This window comes from Triturus cristatus, chromosome 8 (assembly GCF_964204655.1).
Source record: "Triturus cristatus chromosome 8, aTriCri1.1, whole genome shotgun sequence".
Lineage (NCBI taxonomy): Eukaryota > Metazoa > Chordata > Amphibia > Caudata > Salamandridae > Triturus > Triturus cristatus.
Window position 1 is genome coordinate 640,910,896 of NC_140591.1, and position 20,767 is coordinate 640,931,662.

Genomic DNA, 20,767 nt, shown 5'->3' on the forward strand with positions numbered 1-20,767 from the left:
GAAACGGCACAATAAAGATAGAATGATGAAAAAGAGAATAAAGAAAGCAAAAATGTCCAAAGATTAACAAAGTAAATAAAGGAGGACATAGAGAAGAATAAATAGAAACAGGAGAAGAAAATAACAAATCAAAGCAGAGCAAAACAGAAAAAAGCAAGGTGGATGAAATGGAGCAGAAAGACATGGATTGGCAATCCAGGTTTCGAATTACCATGAAATGCCCCCTCACAGATTGACGAGAAAAACAGACGGCCTATGCCAGGGTACAAAACAGAGCCAGATAGAGTCACATTTCGAGGCCCCATTTAAAAAACTTCTGACCCACTTCCAAGGGTCCAGGCGGTGACACCAATTGGGCGGGCAGGACTCAGGAATGCCCATTGTCATCCGGAGGCTTTTTGATCAAGAGGCTAGCCCTTGGAGTCACTCTGGTGGTCTTTGGATCAAGATGTAGGTTCAGTTTTTCTCACTTAGACACAAGGGCAGCAGGAAAGAAGGGTGGATAGCATGGCAGCAGAGTGGCAGTCATTTTTGCCACAAAGCAGCACAATGTTCTGTCTTCTGAGTGTTCCACAGGTCCAGATGTGTACTGAAGAGTTGGGTGTCTGAGGTCCAATATTTATACCCAGTGCCCACTTTAGAGTAGGAGAAGTTTCTAGAGGCTTACATCTGCTTGAGGTGTCGGGCATCCCATTTCTCTTTGTCTTTGCCCCAGCTTGTCTGGGGAAAGAAAAGACTAGTGACAAAACCTTTTTGAGAGTGATCAGGCAGAGCCTTTGTGATGTACAACTGTGGTAGGTGACAGCTTCTCCCCGTCGTTACGCCGGAGAGGCCCATCCTGACAACCCCTAGCTTCCCTTGGTCTCATTGTCTGGGAGCAATACACGAAGATCAACTGTCAGCTACACCTGTCATGTGACCTAGGAATAGGCTGCAGTCATCAAATGGTTAGGACAAGAAACTTTCTAATTGTGGTCTTTTCACATTTGTGGCAAAAAATCTGACTTTACCATTAAAGAGGGATTTTAATTACAATTCTTTGGACCTCAAAATCAACCTGACTACCTGCTCCGAAATTGAAAGTTATCACTTAATAAATGTAATAAGCTAACCCAATATTTTCCTATGGGAGAGGTAGTTCTAGCAGGAGTGAAAAAATAAATTTTGGAGTTTTTCACTATTTATTTATTTATTATATTTATAGAGCACAACACTCATCCCCAGGGAGACATCACGGTGCTAGATAAATTGCTACATTGCATTCTGTTTCACAACCTTTTAAAGAGGGAAGAGCCAGGTCTTCAACTTCTCAAGAAACCTGAAAAGATCTGTATTGAGACAGAGATCCAACAGCAGCAAATGCCAATGGGTGGCGGCGAGATGAGAGAATGAACGTCTGCCCATTCTGGCTTTTCTGAAGCACTTACACAAGCCTACACTAACGCTCCTGTAGACTTATAAAAAGCCACTCGGCCACGCGAAGTAGCAGCCCCAGACTTGTATAGTGCCATGTGAGCCTGGCACAGCAACTTAAATTTAGCTCTCTTGCATACAGGTAGCTAGTGAAGTGAATTCAGACCGTGAGTGGCTGCCCCTTCCTTCACAAAAACAATCCTGCCTGCAACAGGGGCACCCATGCACTACGGTGTCAGGGTGCCTGCATTGGCGCTAGGAGCCCATTGTGCGCCAGTGCTGGGGAAAGGACAGGAATGCACCACACTATGATAAATATGGCGCATTCCTGCCCTTGCTGTGCTGCATCACTTTGCCATAAATATGGCCCCAAGTGTGTTTACAAGGCCTGTTTGAAGATTGATTGATTGATTGATTGAAGGCACCCGCAGTACCAGGGTCTGCTACAACGTGTGCCCAGGCCAGGCCGCCTGTCTCCTCAGAGGACACCTGCTCAGGTTTCTTCATTCCATAAGTAACCCCCCCACCCCGCCCCCCGTATATGACTATACATAAGGTATCAAGTTGCACAAAGTTTTTCGTAAATTCGGCCTGGGCAGAGCGCCAGCTGTGCACAAACTGAGAAACCTCGGAAGACTTCAATCAAAATCTCAGGCTGAAGTCCCAAGTTGTGACTTCAAGCACTAGAATGAGTGCTCAAAAAGCGGAACAATCACTGACAGGTCTCAGTTGGGATTGGTCTGGGCTTGAGTAAAAGGACATTCTGTTGCCCTGACACAATAACCTGCCTCCTCCCTGCAGGGAGTGCTACCATGGTGTGCTCTCTCAAAGCTTACACCAAAGGAAGCAATGGAGGGCGAGGCGTGGCCTGAAACTCTACTCCTACCTGGCCAAGAGGTGCTGCTAGGGTTCGAGGCCCTCTCACTGCAGAAGTTCTTCCACTGAGCACCCAGGAAGGAAGGGCTGTGATAAAATAGGTTTAATATAATGCACTTGAAGCGTCTACAGGACTTCAGGGTGCTTCACACAACAAAGTTATTCACAGGTAACATTTGTATCATCCTCGGTGGCTGAGAGGCGTGATCATTACTGTAAACATTAACAATAGGGTGGGCCTAGGGCCATGCCATCATAACCATAAGCCAGCTCAGAGGGTTAAGCGCTTGCAGGTGAGACCAGAGTGGAGCCTGCAGTACAATACATCCGACATTACACACATGTGCAGTAAATATATCAGAGTGTATTTAAAAAAGCTAGACTCCTGTAAACTTGAAAATTATTCTAACAAGAAAACTGGTGCCGGACGGGACATCCTATCCATAAAGTGTGCAGTAAGAAAAGTGCTGAAAGAGCCTGTACAGGGACTGGTACCAGCTAGAGGTTTGTTATGGAGGAGTCCAAGAGTGACGGAACCAGTCCAGAGGAGAATCCGCCTCCTCGAGGCATGACCGGTGCGAGCCCATATGTGCACGATAAACATGTCCCAGAAGAGGACAGCTTAGGGACCCCCTCTCTCACCCTGACCATGTCTGTGGTGGGGTCAGTGAGTCTCAAAAACCCTAGCCCACCTTGTGACATGATGGGAGAGAGTGGGCGTGGCTTACCTGACTGATGTGCAGCCTCAGGAACTGGAAGGCTAAAGCCAGAAGCCCTGGGGCTGACCCTAGCAGCAATGCTACCAGGGAGTGAGTTCAGCACAGAAGGTCAGGTGTCCGCTGGGCTTATGACCTTAGAGGCTCCAGGGGTGTGAGATGGTCAGTCCAGCAGACTTTGGCTCAGCAGGGTGGCACGAGCAGATACCACATGGAGTTGGACTGCCTGGTTCTGGCTTGTGAGTGCTACCTGCCCGATGCTCCAAGCCAGAGTTAGCATAACAACCAGGACAGGCAGCCTTTCGGCATCTTTTACTGTTACTAGAGTACCAAACAGCAAAAGAGGTGGAAAAATGTAGAGGGCGGAGTCCGAGTGCCCTTATCAACAGGCGCCACTTCCGCCACTAGACTTCAACGGCTCATGAGGTGCACAGATGGTGTTTTCTGTTCTCGTGACACAACATCTTCATAGCACTCCTGCCATTCTATTCTTCACCACATGCAACTGACATCTGTGACCTACACATCTGTATGAGGCTCCTGAGCCAGATGCGCCCAAGCTGCGAGCGACAATCACTCGGGTAAACTTACCTTTTTCATATCTTTTTCCCCTCACTGGGACAATGTCGAACAGTCAAGACATTCCTTGTCCCCGAGTGGTGTCTGCTGACTTTCTTCTTATATCAAGGCCTTGCTGCGCATCAGTCTCCAGACGTCACAATGCACGAAGGGAAGCCTTTTACCCTCAACTGTACTCAAAGGACGAACTACTTATACATGTACTGGTACAAACAGAACACCATGGGGAGACTGGAGGAAATAGTGTACTCTCTCGAAGGCGCCACACCCAGCATGCACAAGACATTTGAAGACCACTTCCAAGCAAAAAGGCAAGACACCTACTCCTTGTCGCTGTCAACACAAGCCGCAGATGTCCATGACTCTGCTGTGTATTACTGCGCGAAGCAAGATCACACAGTGTGTGCGTGCACTGGCAACGGGGGCAAAAACAGCAAGAGTTATGAGAAACAACAATATCCAACCCCTCTTCAAACTTTCTCTAAGATGCAAATTGATGGTGAACCACAAAAGACAATTCATGGATAAAATATGTATCGAGAAACATTGGGGTATATCCAGTAATATAATTTATACCGAAACCTAAATAAAGGAATAGAAGAATAATTACAAAACTGCTGTGTTACTGAATGAATAACTCATTTACAGTGCCTACAATTTATCCTTTAAACTAGCTCAGCGGATTAATGCATTCGTGGCAGACTTTGTGCAACGTGAAGTTCAGAGGTTTGAATCCCATTTTAAGATCGATGAAATTAGTATCATTGATTTGGGCAATAATTAACACCTGCTGTTGGAGATGGGCCAAATAGTAAAGTGCGCAATTTAAGTTTAATAATTCACATTTTTCTAAACATTTACTGTAACTGGTAGTTTCCAATGGGTGACGCTTAAACTACATGCTATTTTTCAACCAAAAACCAAACCTCTTCCATCCACTTACAGCCTCATACAGATGAGAAAAGAGAAATATTTTTCATTAATTTCAGAAGTGACACTCATCCTCACTAGACGGGGCAGAGGTCACACTATTGTCCGGTCATAACTCCAGCACGATTTCTAATGTGTGATACATAAAGGATGCTGTGGTGAGGTTCAGGACTCGTACAGAAATGGGGTCTCGATGCTCCACACATGCCCTCCCAAGCCCAGAAGCACTGGTGCACGTGCCCTGGAATCCACCATATTGGAAGGACCAACGCTCAACATCACACAGATTAAGTTATTATCAAGGACTTGACTAAATATAGTTTTATTGTCCAAGGCGCCCATAGGCAGCTCAATTCTTACATATCATTGTCCCCAAGTGCACTCATTTCACAGTCCTCCACGTTCATCAATGGGACATTTAATGGTTTGTGCAATCTTCACAGATGCGGAAGGATAAAGTGCTCTGGCATGAGGCACTTGTCCTCACTGGTGCGGAAGCATGCAGTGCTCAGACCCACACTTGTCTGCACTGGTGGTAAAGCAGAAAGTGCTTTGACACTGGCCACTTGTCTTCAGGAGCTGGGAAGCATACAGTGCTCTGACACAAGGCATGGCAGGTTACTGAGTTGGACGAGTATTAGATTTGTGTTTTTCCACGTTCTTAATCTGATGTCAGGAGCTGCAGCTTCCCACGCTAAGCACTTCTCCTGAGAATTAGGGCGCAGCGTAGGTAAACTTGTAATATAATACAAACTCTTTTATTCTGCACTCAGCCACAATTTAAACAGGCTTCGACAAAGGCAATCAATTGTCTTTTGTACATTAAACCACATGTTCCAAGTTTCAACATCTCACGAAGCGTTCACAATGGATGAGTGACGGTGCAGATCTGAACCTGCTGCGAGGGCGACTGAGTAATGGGATAAATGTAATGCACTAATGACAGCAGAAAAATTAAAACATCCTGGGTTGCCTGGCGATCGTGAAATTCGCCATCCGTCCACTCCTGCAGCCTCGCGTGCGCATGCACACACACGCATCCACTCATCGCACGCTTGCTTAGGCATGCTGAAGTGGATGCCTGCTTGTGCCCTGGGTGGACCGCAAAGTGCATTCTGATAGAGAAGCACTCTAGTAGGTCCCCTGCTTGTGCCCCAGGGGCACTGTGAAGTGCACGCAATGGAAACAAAGATAAACCCCTTTAAGGGGCTTGTCTTGAAGCGAGGAGCGGTGACGTAACATGTAAAGCTGCCGACGCTGGAGCTGGAGATCAGAGCTCGATCCTCGACTTTGAGTTCGATCCTCGACTTGGGCTGATTTAATTATACATAATGATTATTAATTATAAATAATTAAAAGAAGGCTGTATTAATCCTACATAATAAAACAGAGATCTCAGCTAAAACAAGCGTGCATGGGAGAGACAATTAAACAAGCATTGGCAGAGACAAATACAACAAACATTGGCCATGCAATGGTGTGGGGGTGTGAGAAGGAATTGGAAGAAAGTAGTTTGTGCAGTAAAGGGGCCAATAGCCGTGGAAGGACACAAATCAAGACATGTCCATCATAAGGAGGGACTAACAAGCCTACAACCAATCACAAGGCACCATTTAGGACACCAGCCAATGAAAATGATGGGTGGAGAGTGGGCGTTGCACATATACACTATAGTGTATACTGCATGTCTCAACGAGACAGCGCAAGCACTGCCTAGGCGAGACCTAAAAATGAGGAGAAATAAATATATATTTTTGGCGCATTCCCAGGATTACCAAGTTGGGTAAATCTGAGAAAGCATAAAAAATCATGGGATTTGTGTGGGAACACCCAATGCAACGCCCATGAAACGCCTCCCTTGCGCAAGGCAGTGCAATGCAGCAATTTGCGCTGTGTTGCATTACACTATATTTTTAAGCCATTCAAAGCTACACAAAGTGGCTTTGCGTGGCTTCATAAATATGACTCGGATGTTTCCCTCATGCATGTACCACATTACGTGGTGCAAGCATGACGCAAAGCTTTCATAAATATGCCCCTAAGTGTATATATGGTCCATTAAAAATTATACATCCAGCACTCCCAAAGCACTGTCAGAATGCTACCATAAAGTGAGCAAAATCCTTTTTTTCAAAGCACTTTTCTGACTTTTTTTAAATATGCAGTCAATAGGTGACACAATTAACCAATTAAACAAGCACTTGATTTACTGGCCTTTTTTGGGGAACTTACTTGTGACCTGTAGGTAACAGCATGTCTCGGCAATTAGCATTTAACTTACAAAGCCATCCTGCTGGCTGTTTAAAAACCTATAGCAAAACCAATAGATCACCTTTTAAATGCTGGGGCTGAGTTATTAGCTTTGACAACACTTGTTTAATTTAAAACTTGTTATGGCTAAAATCTCCTGGCCTCATGGAATTTTTTACATGAAGTTCAGAAATCCATTCTAAGACCGTCAGCCATTTGTCTACACACATGTGCACCTACTGGTAGCCTTCTTGCAATTATGTATTTTTCTTTGAAAAATAAATCCAAGATTGTTGCCCTTGCATCAACATGTATGCGCCCACATAGGCATCTATCCTGTATTTTTATTTTCAAACATATCAACAATAATTTTAGACACCATTGGTGCGTGCATATGAATGCAAACAAAGGCCTCCATCTTGCAATGATTTTGTTGAAACACTATTGTTTCTTTTTGTGTTTTGTAAATGAATTGTATTTTCATGATATTCTTATAGTTTCTGTACTATTGTCTGTCATATGTCAACAAGCATATATATGTGTTTGGTGATTTGTCATATGTATATTTAAGTTTGCAGCGCTAATGAAGCATTTGTAAGGTGAAACGCATTGGCTGCACTGTTTGAAATACACAAGAAAGCACTGTACCGACAAAAAAGATCCAAAAGCTTTTGTCTAAACATTGAGTGTGGTCATACACAAATGTTCTGTTGCCTCTCTAACTTGTGTGAAAAATTAGACTAATTTGTGGTCAATATGCAGCTGGCAATTGAGGTGGACAATAGGTTTCTTTTTGACATAGTAACTACTTCAGGTGATGTGGCATTGGGCTCCCTGGCTGCCCGCATTATTTTTCAGTATTAAATAGAATAGTGCTTAGCTCCATTGCCTATGCTAAATCGTTTATTTTTATTTTGACTATTTTGAAATGAATTGACTAACCACAGCTTTTTTTCCTTCTCTAATGAGTTCTACATTTTTAATTATTATTAGATTTATATAAAGCGCAGAGCTGCTGGAATGGGTATCCCAGTGCTACGCCCCTCATTGCACTTTTTCAGAGTTATAATCAGATGGTTGTTCAGAACAGCCATGTTTTTAGCTGTTTATGGAAAATGGAGAGAGACTGACAAGATCTCAGCAGCAGTAAATTCACGTTCCACAGCCTAGGAACTAGATAGGTGGAAGCATGTCCTCTTTGATGGGCTCTTCTCAGTCTAGGAACTGAGGAAAGGTTGGAATTGCTAGAGCTTAGGGAGCGAAGTGGTGTATATGGTGATACATATAGCACAATGCTTTGGAAGGGATACGCTTCTTGACTGGTAGCCAGTGCAGCTTGTGCAGGAACTTGGATACATATGTACATTTGGGTGACTTTAGAAGAACACAGTTGGTAGCATTTTGGACTAACAGCAGTCACTTAAGTGCACACTTAGAAACACTCAGATAGAGAATGTTGCCATAATCCATTGTTGAAATGATTAAGGCCTGTAACAGTGTTCGTGGTGCTGAAGTTGGAAGGCAACTCAGAATCTTTCTTAGCTAGCTGAGCATTCTAAAGCAGGTAGCCAATACATTAGTAATGTGGGTGTTTATTGAACGCTTGTTGTCTAACCAAATGCCCAGATTTTCAACAGCCGGCACTGGGGTAGGGCTAGTCCCAAGCGTCTTAGGCCACAACTGAGGCCCCCAGAGGTGGGGCTGGTTGCCCACCAACAAGATCTCGGTCTTGCCTTTGTTCAATTTAAGGGTGGATAATGTTTATCCAGGCCAGCACATTTGACAGGCATATGTTTAGGCCACCAGCATTCTGGTTTTCCTGAGCTGACAGAGAGATGTCAATCTAAGTGTTGTCAGCGTATGAAAACAGTGTCAGTCCACAGCTCTCTACATCATCAGCCAGAGGAAGTATATAGATATTAAACATAGTTGAGCTAAGTTTGGAACCCTGTTGTATGCTACATGACAATGAACAGATCTGTGAAAAGTGATATTTTTTAAATACTTGAAAGGAGCGATCTTGCAGAAAAGACTTCAACTATTGCAAAGCAGGGACCCGTACCCCTGTTTCTTCTAATTTTTGCAACAGAAGGTTGTGATTGACCATGTCAAACGCGGCACTTAAATTCTCTAAAATCATAGCAGCGGTACTGCCTTTGTCTATTGAGCCTTAAGATATTCTGTGACACCAAATAAGGCTGCCTCTGTGCTGTGACAAGCCCTAAAGCCCAATTGGGATGGATGGAGCAGATAATTTGAGTCCCTGAACATTGTGAGCTGTTTATTTATATGGTTTTTCCATGATCTTGATCAACATTGGGAGGAGAGAAATAGGTTTGTAATTGGACCAGTTAGAGTAGTATCCATATTTTTTTTTTTTTTAGCAGCGGCCTGACTATAGCATTTACAAAAATAATTTGATCCGCACACATTAAAGGCAAAGAACCAGTTCCATCAAGTGAAGTAGTTCACACATTTCTTTATTCTTTGAATTTGATTCTCTTCTCTTTACAGTAGCCAACGCGTTTCATCCTTTTTAAGGACTTCTTCAGGGCTACAAGACAGACAACATACAAACTTTTAAAACCTTTTAAAATACATTAATGTGTATATAACCTTAATTATTAACACCATTTATATAAACATCCATTGCTCCTCTATTTACATATTTACACTGTTATTGAGCGGAACGGTCAGTTAATTGTGAGACCATGATCCCTCTATAAACTCCACTCCATAGGCTCATATTTGCAATGTTAAATCTTGTTTTTCAAAATTCATGTCAGTAAGACAGTATGGGAAACTTGTTATGTAAATACTGTCTTACATTTAAAACATGAATATATACTTTTTTTAATATATATACATATGCTGAGCAGAAACAACCTAAGTGAAAGATTTCCAACGAGACAAGCTCATGTAACTATGAACAACGTCATTGGGAGAGCAACAAGCCTAGGTGAATGCTTGTAACAAGGTAGTCTAATAATAGATGAACCGATACACAACCTTATATAACATCTTTGGGAGATCAACAGATTTTCATAAATACTTGTGACAAGATGCCCTAGTGAAATAAAAAATGATAAACAGAGGCTTTTACCTCATCAATTATCTGTTATATTGCATGAGTGTTCCATCTTCTCAGATTAAGCAGACCTTGCAATACTTCTTCTAGGAGATATATAAAGAGAAGGAGATGTTGGGCCCGATTCACAGAACTAACTTAAGACAAAATCCTAAACTTACTACCATTTTGGTATTCACAGAAGGCACTTACTAATTTTGGTATTCACAGAAGGCACTTACTCATTTCGGTATTCACAGAAGTTAGGAGTCCTAACTTTAGGACTCCTAAATGCCTTCTGTGAATACCGAAAGTCTTAAAATTAGGATTTTTCTCAATTTAGTAGTAGAAAAGTTAGGACTCCTAACTTTAGGACTCCTAAATGCCTTCTGTGAATACTGAAAGTCTTAAAATTAGGATTTTTCTCAGTTTAGTAGTAGTAAAGTTATGAGTCCTAACTTTAGTACTCCTAAACTGAGAAAAATCCTAACTTTAAGACTTTCGGTATTCACAGAAGGCATTTAGGAGTCCTAAAGTTAGGACTCCTAACTTCTGTGAATACCGAAATGAGTAAGTGTCTTCTGTGAATACCAAAATGGTAGTTAGTTTAGGATTTTGTCTTAAATTAGTTCTGTGAATGGGGCCCATTATAATCACTTAACGGCATGTCCATTTATTCATACATCCCGTTTCAAAGTTTACAGGCATCATTCTCAGCAGGGCCATACCTGTGTCTCTACGGTATTGAAATCCTCAATTAAAGAAGCGCTTGTCTTGTATTCCCTTATTGGATTCTTGCGGTGAAAGGGCAGCTTCAGTAGCTGCAAGATAGAATAAATATATATCTATCCGTTCTAATGCATACTTAGCTATAGTATTCATAAGACAAAGAAATTACTTTTCCAGCTATATTATTTAAGCAATAGGTGCCATTACTACACTCAAAAAGACAGTCTGCTTGTCCACTGGCTTACCACTAATTTCAACATTTCATAAATGCATGTCTCCGGACAAATAAGTCCTATACATCCCATTAGTATCCTAAAATTATCAACAATTAACCTTCCATTCTGTAATATATACATTCGACAAGCTGCATTATGGGCAATCATATCTGTGCATCTTTTATTCATAGTCCTTAGTCAAGCTGATATTATAAAGTATAATTCCTTAAGCGGTGTGTGGTCATTGTTGACCCGTGACTCTAACATAAAACAAAAAAGTCACATATTATAATTGTTCATTCTTATATTAAGCAAATACTATTTAGTGTAGCAAAAGGCCTGTTTGAGTTCATGACCTACTCCCCAATGATCATTTCTCGGTGTAGCTTTAATTGTCAGGCTTAGTGTAAGGGTCACACATCTTATCTGAACATTATGCTATTAGTGACACATTCTGTCGGTTGGTCACAAAGCTTTCTATATTATTATCCTAACACTCGGTAAAGAGAAACAGGCAGTTATCCTAAGCCCCTCTGTTGTCTGTCAACACGTGACTATAAGTGCTACATTATACTTCAGTGTCATGGTTATAGGGCAAAAGCATTTTAAACACAAAACTCCCCCGTTCTATCCTTATTTAAAGCGCTCTCAAACGGGCACAGCGTTTAAATCTCACTGCCATAAAGGTAACAACAACCCGTTTGGCACAACTACCTTAAGGCAAGGGAGCTCCTACCAATCACACTCCGTCCAACAATTATCCCAAAATAGGGTTTTTTCTACCTATCACACTCACTCCAATTTAACTATTAAACTAGTGGCATCTGCCATAGTCATTTCCCCATACCAATATTAAATTGAGTTGTGTCCCTCAACACAACAGTTTAACCCAAAGCCCATTTGTCAGATATTTCTGTAGTGTCCATACTACACTCACCTTTAAAAACGTGTTCCCAGCAAGTCGTCCCTCTTTCCGTGTCAAACACCACCAAGACGAGAGTCATTCAAGCCCGGCAATACATTTTCCCCACAGTCAGAGCTGTAAACGAGCCAGAAGTCCAGCCATCTTGTAGTGTGGTCCTTCTGATAAAATTACAATAGGCTTTTTTCGTTCATACTTTTACCCTTGTCTTAGATGTGAAACGTCAAGCGAAAAAAGGAAAAAAAAAGGAAAATCATCCCTATTTTATCTTTTACCTATTTAGAAAGGAGAGGAAAGGGACGAGGGGCTGAGGCAAATGTTTCTTCCCCACTTTTCTAGCGCATGCATGATCAGCACAATATGAGGGTCGGAAAGGCGGCCATCTTGTAATGTGAAAGCAAAAACAATGGTTCTGTCGGGTATGCGTAGCTAATTTCTTGTACACGTGGTGTACAAAGGGAAGCAGGAAATAAAATTAAGTGCCTTTATGGCAAGCGGAAAGGGTATTAAGCACATGTCCATTCATGCGGGAAGGCCAACAGTTAATAAGCAGGATGTCAAAGGCTTTAAAATCCTGAATCATGGTGGAGGCTACTTTACCTTCCTCGCAATCTAAGTGAATGTTAAGGTTACCTAGCACCATGATATTTGCATATTTTATAATATATGGCAAGAGGATCTCTTAGATATGGGTGCACCAGTTATCCACTGGATTGGAGGTGAAGATAGATTAGGGCCCCAGATATAGCAAAGTTGCTAGATAATTTCAGGGGAAACAGAAGTGCCTCACAGCCAGGGATCTCCAGACTTACCAGTTTTCATTGATAGTGTGCTTCAAAAATGACTGTAACTCCCCACCCACTGGTTGCCTTGCTTGGATATGTGCGCAATATACCGTCTGAAAACTGGAGGCTGACAGCTATGCTTCTGCTACTTGCTAAAAGGAGAGTAGCGATTTGCTGGAGATGCAGGCAGAAACCCCGGGTGGCTTACTGTCTTAGGGATGCAGCTTTTTGCCATAACCAGCTATCAGAGTTCTGGGAGCTAATGCCCGTGCAGGCACGTCCCAAAAACATTTGGGAACCATGGCAGAGCTACCTCGCTGCTCAACCGCTTGAACGGGTGGCGACCCCCGTCAATATTGGCTGAGCAGGCGCAAGGCGAGCGTCCCAATATGAGATGATGGTACTGCTGGAATTTCGCTTTGTACTCGATGGCCAGAGAGACCTCCCTTCCTCCCCCTCCCCTCTCTTTTTTTGTTCATTCTCCATGGTAAGCTTTATGACCTCTCACAATGCAGAATAGGCTATGCCTGGCATAGCTACCTGTGAGGCCATGGGTGGCTGAATGGATGCAAAGATGTCTTATGCTATGATGGACTGAAAGCACATACAGCCTGTTGAATATAATGTGGGAAGAAACTGCATTTCTATGTCAATCCTTGTTAACCTGTTAAACCCGCAAGATATGTGAGGGGTGATAGATGCGTATTGTATTTGTCTGAAAATTATAAATAAAAATAAAATTAAAATTAAAACTTCCCACCCTACCTCGTCTTGGTGATCAAACCTAACAATGCGAAATGCTGTGGGTAGGGCAACAATTATATCCGGTAACGAGACATCATTACGTCATGTTTTGGTTAGAAAAATAGCATCCGGATTGTGGTCTATGGAAAAATTAAAGATTTCCAATTAGTGTTTAACTAAAGAGCAAGAGTTAATACTGAAAAATTGATCGTGAGCAGCTTTTAGCTTTTGTATATTAGCATTTATGGTGGGTTGTAATGGGATAGGACCGGAGTGGTGTCAACTGGTTTACAGTGGGCTTTAGGAGTTGTGAAGGGATTAGCAATACTGAAATCATAGTGTGCACATATATCCTTGTTAATATCCAGATTAACAGAAGAAAGACAAGCAGCTGACATAGAGGGTCAGAAAGTCTGGAAACACGAAGTTGAGTACACTAACCTGTCTGTTGAAAAAAAGCCACAATTCCTGGCCCCTGGCCCCATTCGGTCCCGGACGGGCACATACAGGCTTGCCTTTGATACCCTTTTTAATGCACTGATGGCACGTTTGCGCTAGGACCATGCTTAAATAAGCCAGGTAAGGAACATGTGCAAACAGTCCCAAAAAGGTAGAGCTCTAACTGATCTGCATGAATGGTCCAAAAAGAAGACCGCCCAGAGGTTGCCGATTCTAGTGCATTGAAACCCATTAACTTACAACTTTTACTGGTTTCCTTTCCCCCAACAAATTCAATATAGTATTTTCAGGTAAAACAGATACAATTCCTTAGAAAGAAATAGCAGCAGAAATGAAATAAAAATGCACTGCGTCGGGATGATGATTCAAAGTACTGTAGTGGTGGCAACCTTGTATATGTCATGGTCATTCTTATATAAGCCAGGCCAGGAGCAGGTGCAAACAGTCCCAAAAATCTTGAGTGCTTACCGTCTTGCATAGACTGTCCCAACAAGAGTCAACTCCGATGGTGATGATATCAGTGCATTTAAACCTACTAAATGCTAGCTTTTACTGGTTCTCCTTTCTCCCAACAAATTCAATTCAGTACTTTCAGTTAAAACAGATAAAATTCTTTTAAATGAAATAGCAGCAGAAATGACAAAATAAGTGCAGTGCATCAGGATGATTATTCAGTGTACCATAGTAGTGACAACCATCTCTGTACCATGGCCGCACGTAAATTAGCCGGGCTGGGAGCAGGTGCGAACAGTTCCAAAATGCTCGAGCGCTAACCGACCTGCATAGATGGCCACAACAAGATGGCTTCTCTGAAAGTGCCGAATTCAGTGCAACTAAATCCATTAACTTTTAGCTTTTACCCATTCCACTTTCCTCAAACAAATTAAATGTAGTACCTTCATGATTTTTACTTGAACCTTGTCTTTTGTATTTTACAGTATGGATATCCTGTTTGGATTTTTGTATACGAGTTCTCTGGGTTTTCTTGCAATTTATGCCTAGGGCTCTCATTCTTAGGTACTCACACAAAGATCCGATCTATCCTATTGGCCCTTTTAATGTCAAAATGTGCAAACAGAGATGGACAGAGAATGAGGCATGTCATGCTCTCCTATGGAGTATGAAAACAAAAAAGAGAAAATATTTTCCTGATATTAACCATAAACTGATGCAACTCATTCAATAAAACAACATAAGGAAGCTATACTTCAGGGATGGAGAAAAATGGGAATAAAGAAGAAAGCCATTGAATTACAAGCATGTTTAGTGAGATACACAAGAAAGTCATCCATTTTTCAAACTAGGGCTGACCAAAGACCAATTCTATGTATTATATTGCAGATACTAAGTCTTCAGCAGCAGACATTAGTAACATGACATACAACTATAGGGACTGATTCACACTGGTAGAGTGAGACCTTTGGTCTAAGTTTAGACCAAAAGTCTAACTTTACTACTTTTAGGTATTTACAAAGGTAAATTTTGAGTAGTATCTTTACGAATGCAGAGTTTCCGCACTCGGGGCAGATTCTCCATACTCGGTCTCAAGTGTGGAAACCCTGTAGTCGAAAAGATACTATTCGTAACTTACCTTTGTGAATGCAAAAAAGTAGTTAAGTTAGACTTTTGATCTAAACTTAGACCAAAAGTCTAACTTTACCTTTGTGAATGGGGCACTTAGACTTCAGGTCTAAACTTAGCAGTGTTGAGTTTCTACTCCTGATTTTATTCAAAAAGCAATGATATATTATGCTCTAAGCATTGATTTTCAGAATATAATGACATTGTACATTAACAATCCTAAACACCAATCTTGTTGCCGAAGGCAGGTATGTCTTCAACCCAATTTGTCCTGCGTACATAATAAGCAATTAAGTGGTTTTTGGTAAACAGTTCTAAAGGGTGCAGTTGGTGACATGGCTTCTGCAGACTGTCCAGTGCCATTTCAATGATGAAGAAGTCCTTGGATGTTCAGTGACAACAAATTAACCTGAAAAAAATGAATGCATAGACTAAGTCTGAGTGGTAAACTCTGCTCTGCTCGCGGAGTTTGCGGAGATTTCCACATTCCGCGTTACGCACAGCTCACGGAGTTCCGAAAAACTCTGCTCAACGTAGCAGAGCAGAGCGTTTTCCCTCGCTTGCATTAGTCAACTTCAAGTTGGTGAGCACAAGCAAAGAAAATCCACCTCCAGGCGATATACTCAATGCAGGCGGTCAGATTTCTCATTGCAAGTGGTGGTGTATGCTCGCAACCGCTCGCGTTGAGAAAATGTCCACTTGCATTGAGAAAGCTGCCTCGCAAGTAAAAATCTACCTGAGCAGCAGAAAGGAAGCAGCTCCTGCTTGCACTCTGCATGGTTCAGTTTGCAATGATTGCACAGGGCAGACAAGCACCAGGCACTGAAAACACCATAAACAGCATGTATCCAATACCCTACCCTGTTTTTTTAGCACTTTACGAAGTTCCACGTAGCAGAAATCTGCAAACTCCACCCAGGCTTAGCAGAAACCTAATTAACTCTCCTCAACTTTCTTCACCAGAATTGAAAGCTGCCCTGGTAAAAAAAAAATCCCAGCTGGACATTGCACCTAGTGAGTAAGGCCAAATCTGCAGGGGGTTTTGAGGTGACCTCACCTGAAATAAATGTTGAAAACAGTAGGCCAAACAGAGTCTTGATGGCACAGTGTATCAAATATAATGGATACAATTATGTTGTTTTTATAGGCAGCTCTGAAATGGCGAAAATACAATATTCCATCATTTTGAGTTTTCCACAGTCCCCAGGACCATTTTTCTCCATAGCACAATTCATTTATATGATTATAAAAAATCTGGGTTATTCAATCTCTATTCAGGTGGCTGTTTATAGTCTATGACAATGTCTGTGTAGGAAATCCAAGCTCAGAAAATGGGCTCAGAGTTACAGCACCTGATCCTGAGCCTTGGATATTGAGACACTGTTGACATCAGGATTTCGGTATGTGCTACGATGATAGCCAAACACTTGGGGATGTTAATTGATACGCAGCAACAATGACATAGGCAGGACGTGGCACTAGCAGCATAGGAAAAACAGCACTTGGAGTAGAGGCAGGCCGTCACACTGGGAGAGATCATCAAGTTATTACTAAGACTTAGAAAATGGGTAGATAGGGAATACATTTTTCTCAGTAAATTTGTGCAGGCGTGCCACTATGGAGAGGTTGAAAGTGCAAGGAGAACTCTGGGTCAACTGTGCAAGGTCTAAGCACAGCGCCCTCTGATAGTAAATGCACTACACATAAAAGAGGGGACTAGATTGATAATCAGCATTGTTATCCTTGGAAATTATGTTAGATTCTGATCAGAACTATACACATTACAATCAAAGGCAACAACTGATGGCATTATGGCCTGCATAAATGGCCTCTCCCTAACATGGGTTGGAGAAGACATCAGGGAACCCATTGTAACTCCCATCACCACTGATGACATTATGAGGGCGATAGATAGCTTTACAGCAGCGAAGGTCCTGGCATCAGATAGACTTGCTTAGAGGCCTGTAGGTGATTTGCGCTATATAAAAGTCATATAACATAACATAACATAACTTGCTGCTGAGTTTTATGAGAACTATAATGTGTTACGGGCTCCACATCTATTGCAAATCCACCAGGAAGGCATTGGTTGCTATCTGCCGTAACTCTGTAAAGATGATACACAATGCCAGTGCTTCTGCTCTTTGTCATTGCTTAATATAAACAATAGAATCCTAGCTAAAATGTATTGGCTCCATACATTGATACATTATTTATTCCTGAACAATCTGATTAATTCCCAGTAGATCAATTTCAAATAACTTGTGTTCATTACTCTCAATAATGCTGTAATTTCATCTCGAGGTTGAGGCTGTATTTGCTTTTTTATGGTTCAAATCACTTTATTCCAAACAATGCCAATGGACATAGTACAGGAGGTCCGGGTCATGTCTCTGAGCCCAACATGAAGTCATGCAATTCTTGGCATCTAGTTATCTTAAACAACGTTTCTCAACCCAACTTCCCTCCCCCATCCCCCTGTGACTCATACAGCTTTCTCCAAGAAGCATAAGACAACAGCTACATCATGCATTTCATTATGGCTTGTGACCTTGTTTAGCGTTAGGGTTGATCACCAATAGGCGCAGTATGCGGAAATACTTAGGGCACTTTAATTCCCGAAAAGTCCTGTGAAAGAAGAGACAGGTAAGGATGCCATAGTTCTCCAAAGGATGCACCCTGGTTGGCAATAGTTAGCAAGATCTTTGGGTTTGCTCTGTGTAAGCGTTCTGGGGTGAAGTACCACTATGTAGCCACTTTAGTGTTTCTATCAGTGCTGTGTTACAGGCAGTGTGTCTGGCACTGTCGTATATCTCCCCCCCATTCTTTATCACTCAGCTGCCTTCCAAGTCCTTTTTCACATTGATTTTGACAGGCCTTATACATGTGCCTGTTGTGCTGGTTTAAAAATTTGAGAGTTTGAGTGCCTGGGACTTCTCCACATTAACACAAAATCCTACGGCCTGGCCAAATGTCTCAAATTCAGTTGGAAAAGCCAGTAGTGCTATGGCAGAATTGTCCAGGGTCACCAGTACATTGTCAATGTAAAGGATTATGGTGTGTTTTTCCTCCCAAAAATAGCCCCGGTGATTATCACAAACTCTGAGCTAGGAGCTCCATGTATAGAGGGAATAACAGCGGTGACAACAGGCACTCCTGTTGCATGCCTCTGCCTATAGTGAAGGAGGTGGAATCATGGGCATTAACTCTGACTTTTGCTGTGGAGAGTTGGTAGCAATTCAGTACCTGTGTCCTAAATCTTTCACCCAATCCGAAGTGAGCCAGGACTTGTTCCAGGAAAAGCCAATGGACTCTGTCAAGGGCCTTTTCAGTGTCAATTGCCAAAGGCATAAGCTCTCCTGGTGAATGTGTGGCTTTCTCTATTGTGTGTAAAATGTGTTTGGTGTTGTCGCTCATTTGTCTCCCGGGGATGATTCCTTCTTGGTCCATGTCTATGATAGAAGGCATGTGAGGGCTGAGTCTCCTAGCTAAAATGCATATGTGAATAGCTTGAGGTCTACGGTTATGAGAGAGATTGGTCACTATAAGCTACACTGTTGATTATGCTTGCCAGGCTTAGGTATAACCACCATCCAAGGCAGTCAGCATTGAGGCAGGTATCACACCGGGGATGATGAAGGAGTTGAATGGTCTCGTGAGGATAGAAGAGATGACATGACAAAATGTTTTATAGAAAGTGGATGGGTACACATCCAGACCTGAGGATTTTGCAGTTTTTAAATAAGAGAAGGCTGACATAACCTCTTCTAAATGGATGTCACCCTCTAGTGTCTCCGCCTGATCGGAGGTAAGTTGGGATGTGTGTGCACGATGGAGGTATGAGATGCAGTCTGCGGGGTCAAGGTGCTGGCAGTAATAGAGCTCCACATAAAAATCTTTAAAAGCATCTGCTGCCGATTCGTCTTTAATGATATACTCTTTGTTTTGGGTGCACAGGGAGGACACTCCCAAGGCCTGCCTCTGTGTACACAGCCTATTGGCAAAAATGTGACCACATTTGTCACCTCTAACATAAAAGAGTGGCGGAGGTGAATGGCAGCGTACTCTGCTCAATCAAGGTCTATGTGTGCCAATTGGGAACGGTCAATTGATGCCAGACTCTCTGCACTACAGTGTGCTGGTGGATACGTTCCAATTCTTTCACTTGTTTGGAAAGGTTATCTCTTTTTTCCTTGAGCAGTTTGTTATCTGCTGCTGAGATCCCATAGTGTACCAATGGCGACCTTGGGAGTGTCATTAAGTGTAAGATAATTAGCTATGGCTTGTTGGATCTGTATCACTACTTCGGGGCACTGCAGTATCATTTCTCTCTAGCACCAGGTTTCAGTGGGATGCTCCATCAGAGGAAGTTATTCTAAGCAACAATGGTCCCTAGGAAAGGGTGAACAAAACTGATAAATACAGACCCAGTCAGTGCTGTATTAGTTAAACGTGTCCAGCGGGACAGAGGTTCAATGTTTTATTTTTGAGCAATTCTTGGAGATATGCACAAGACAATATACTGAGAGTGGGACATAAGCTTGCATTCCACTACAGAAACGTAGAAACACACAAAACATATAGTCTGGGAAACATTTAAGCAAGGCTCAGGCAACGCTCACGGTTTGTTCTCGGGAGAAAAAATTCACAGTTATAGGTAAACAAATCGCAAGGAACACCTCTACTTGACAAATAGTAACATCATAGTATATGTATGAGGTGTTTTAGGGTGTCGACGGCGTATCGATCCAGGAGACAAATGTGTGGATCATCTTCAGGACATTAAATAAGCATGCCTGAATTATAGGTGCCTTAAATTACGTGGATTTATACGTCGGTGAGTAAGGGTAGCGGGAATGTCCTCAATGGGAGTGGCGGAGGTAGAGGTCGCGATGTAAGGTTAGGAATTTAGCGTGATGCATCAATTGTTGAATCAGAAAAAGAGCCACGGGAGTGTGCTCTGTGGGCAAAATGGCCTTTAGCCGTAGGTTACGGCGTGATGTCTCAGGGGATCAATGTCCGTAGATGCGGGGGCAGTGTCATTGCGAGTGTTATTGCTGCGTGGTTGGAAAGCAGAGCTAGGAGTATCTCAGTTTCTGAGGTGATAGTGTATATCCTACTATGTATATCTTTCATACAGAGTAGGTGTGAGAAGTTGGCCTCGTATATGCTGTCAACTTGTTAAAGTGGGCACCTTGCAAGAGTCCAAACAACCATTATGGTGATTTAAGAGGTCAAAGACAACCTTATAAAGCTATCCAAGTGGTAGCTGTGAAGACCAGCATTCAGACTTAGTCTTGAAGGAATGTTCAGCAGCTTGTTTTACCAGAATGTATTGGTTAAATAAAAGGAGAACCACACAGAAGTTATAAAAATATGTATTTATTATTATAACACACCTTAAATACCTCACAGCATCTGCTACATGCAGATAAACACAAAGCACACAATACTGTAGCACAAAAACAAACGTAAGTAGCACTAATACACAGTGGGCTCCA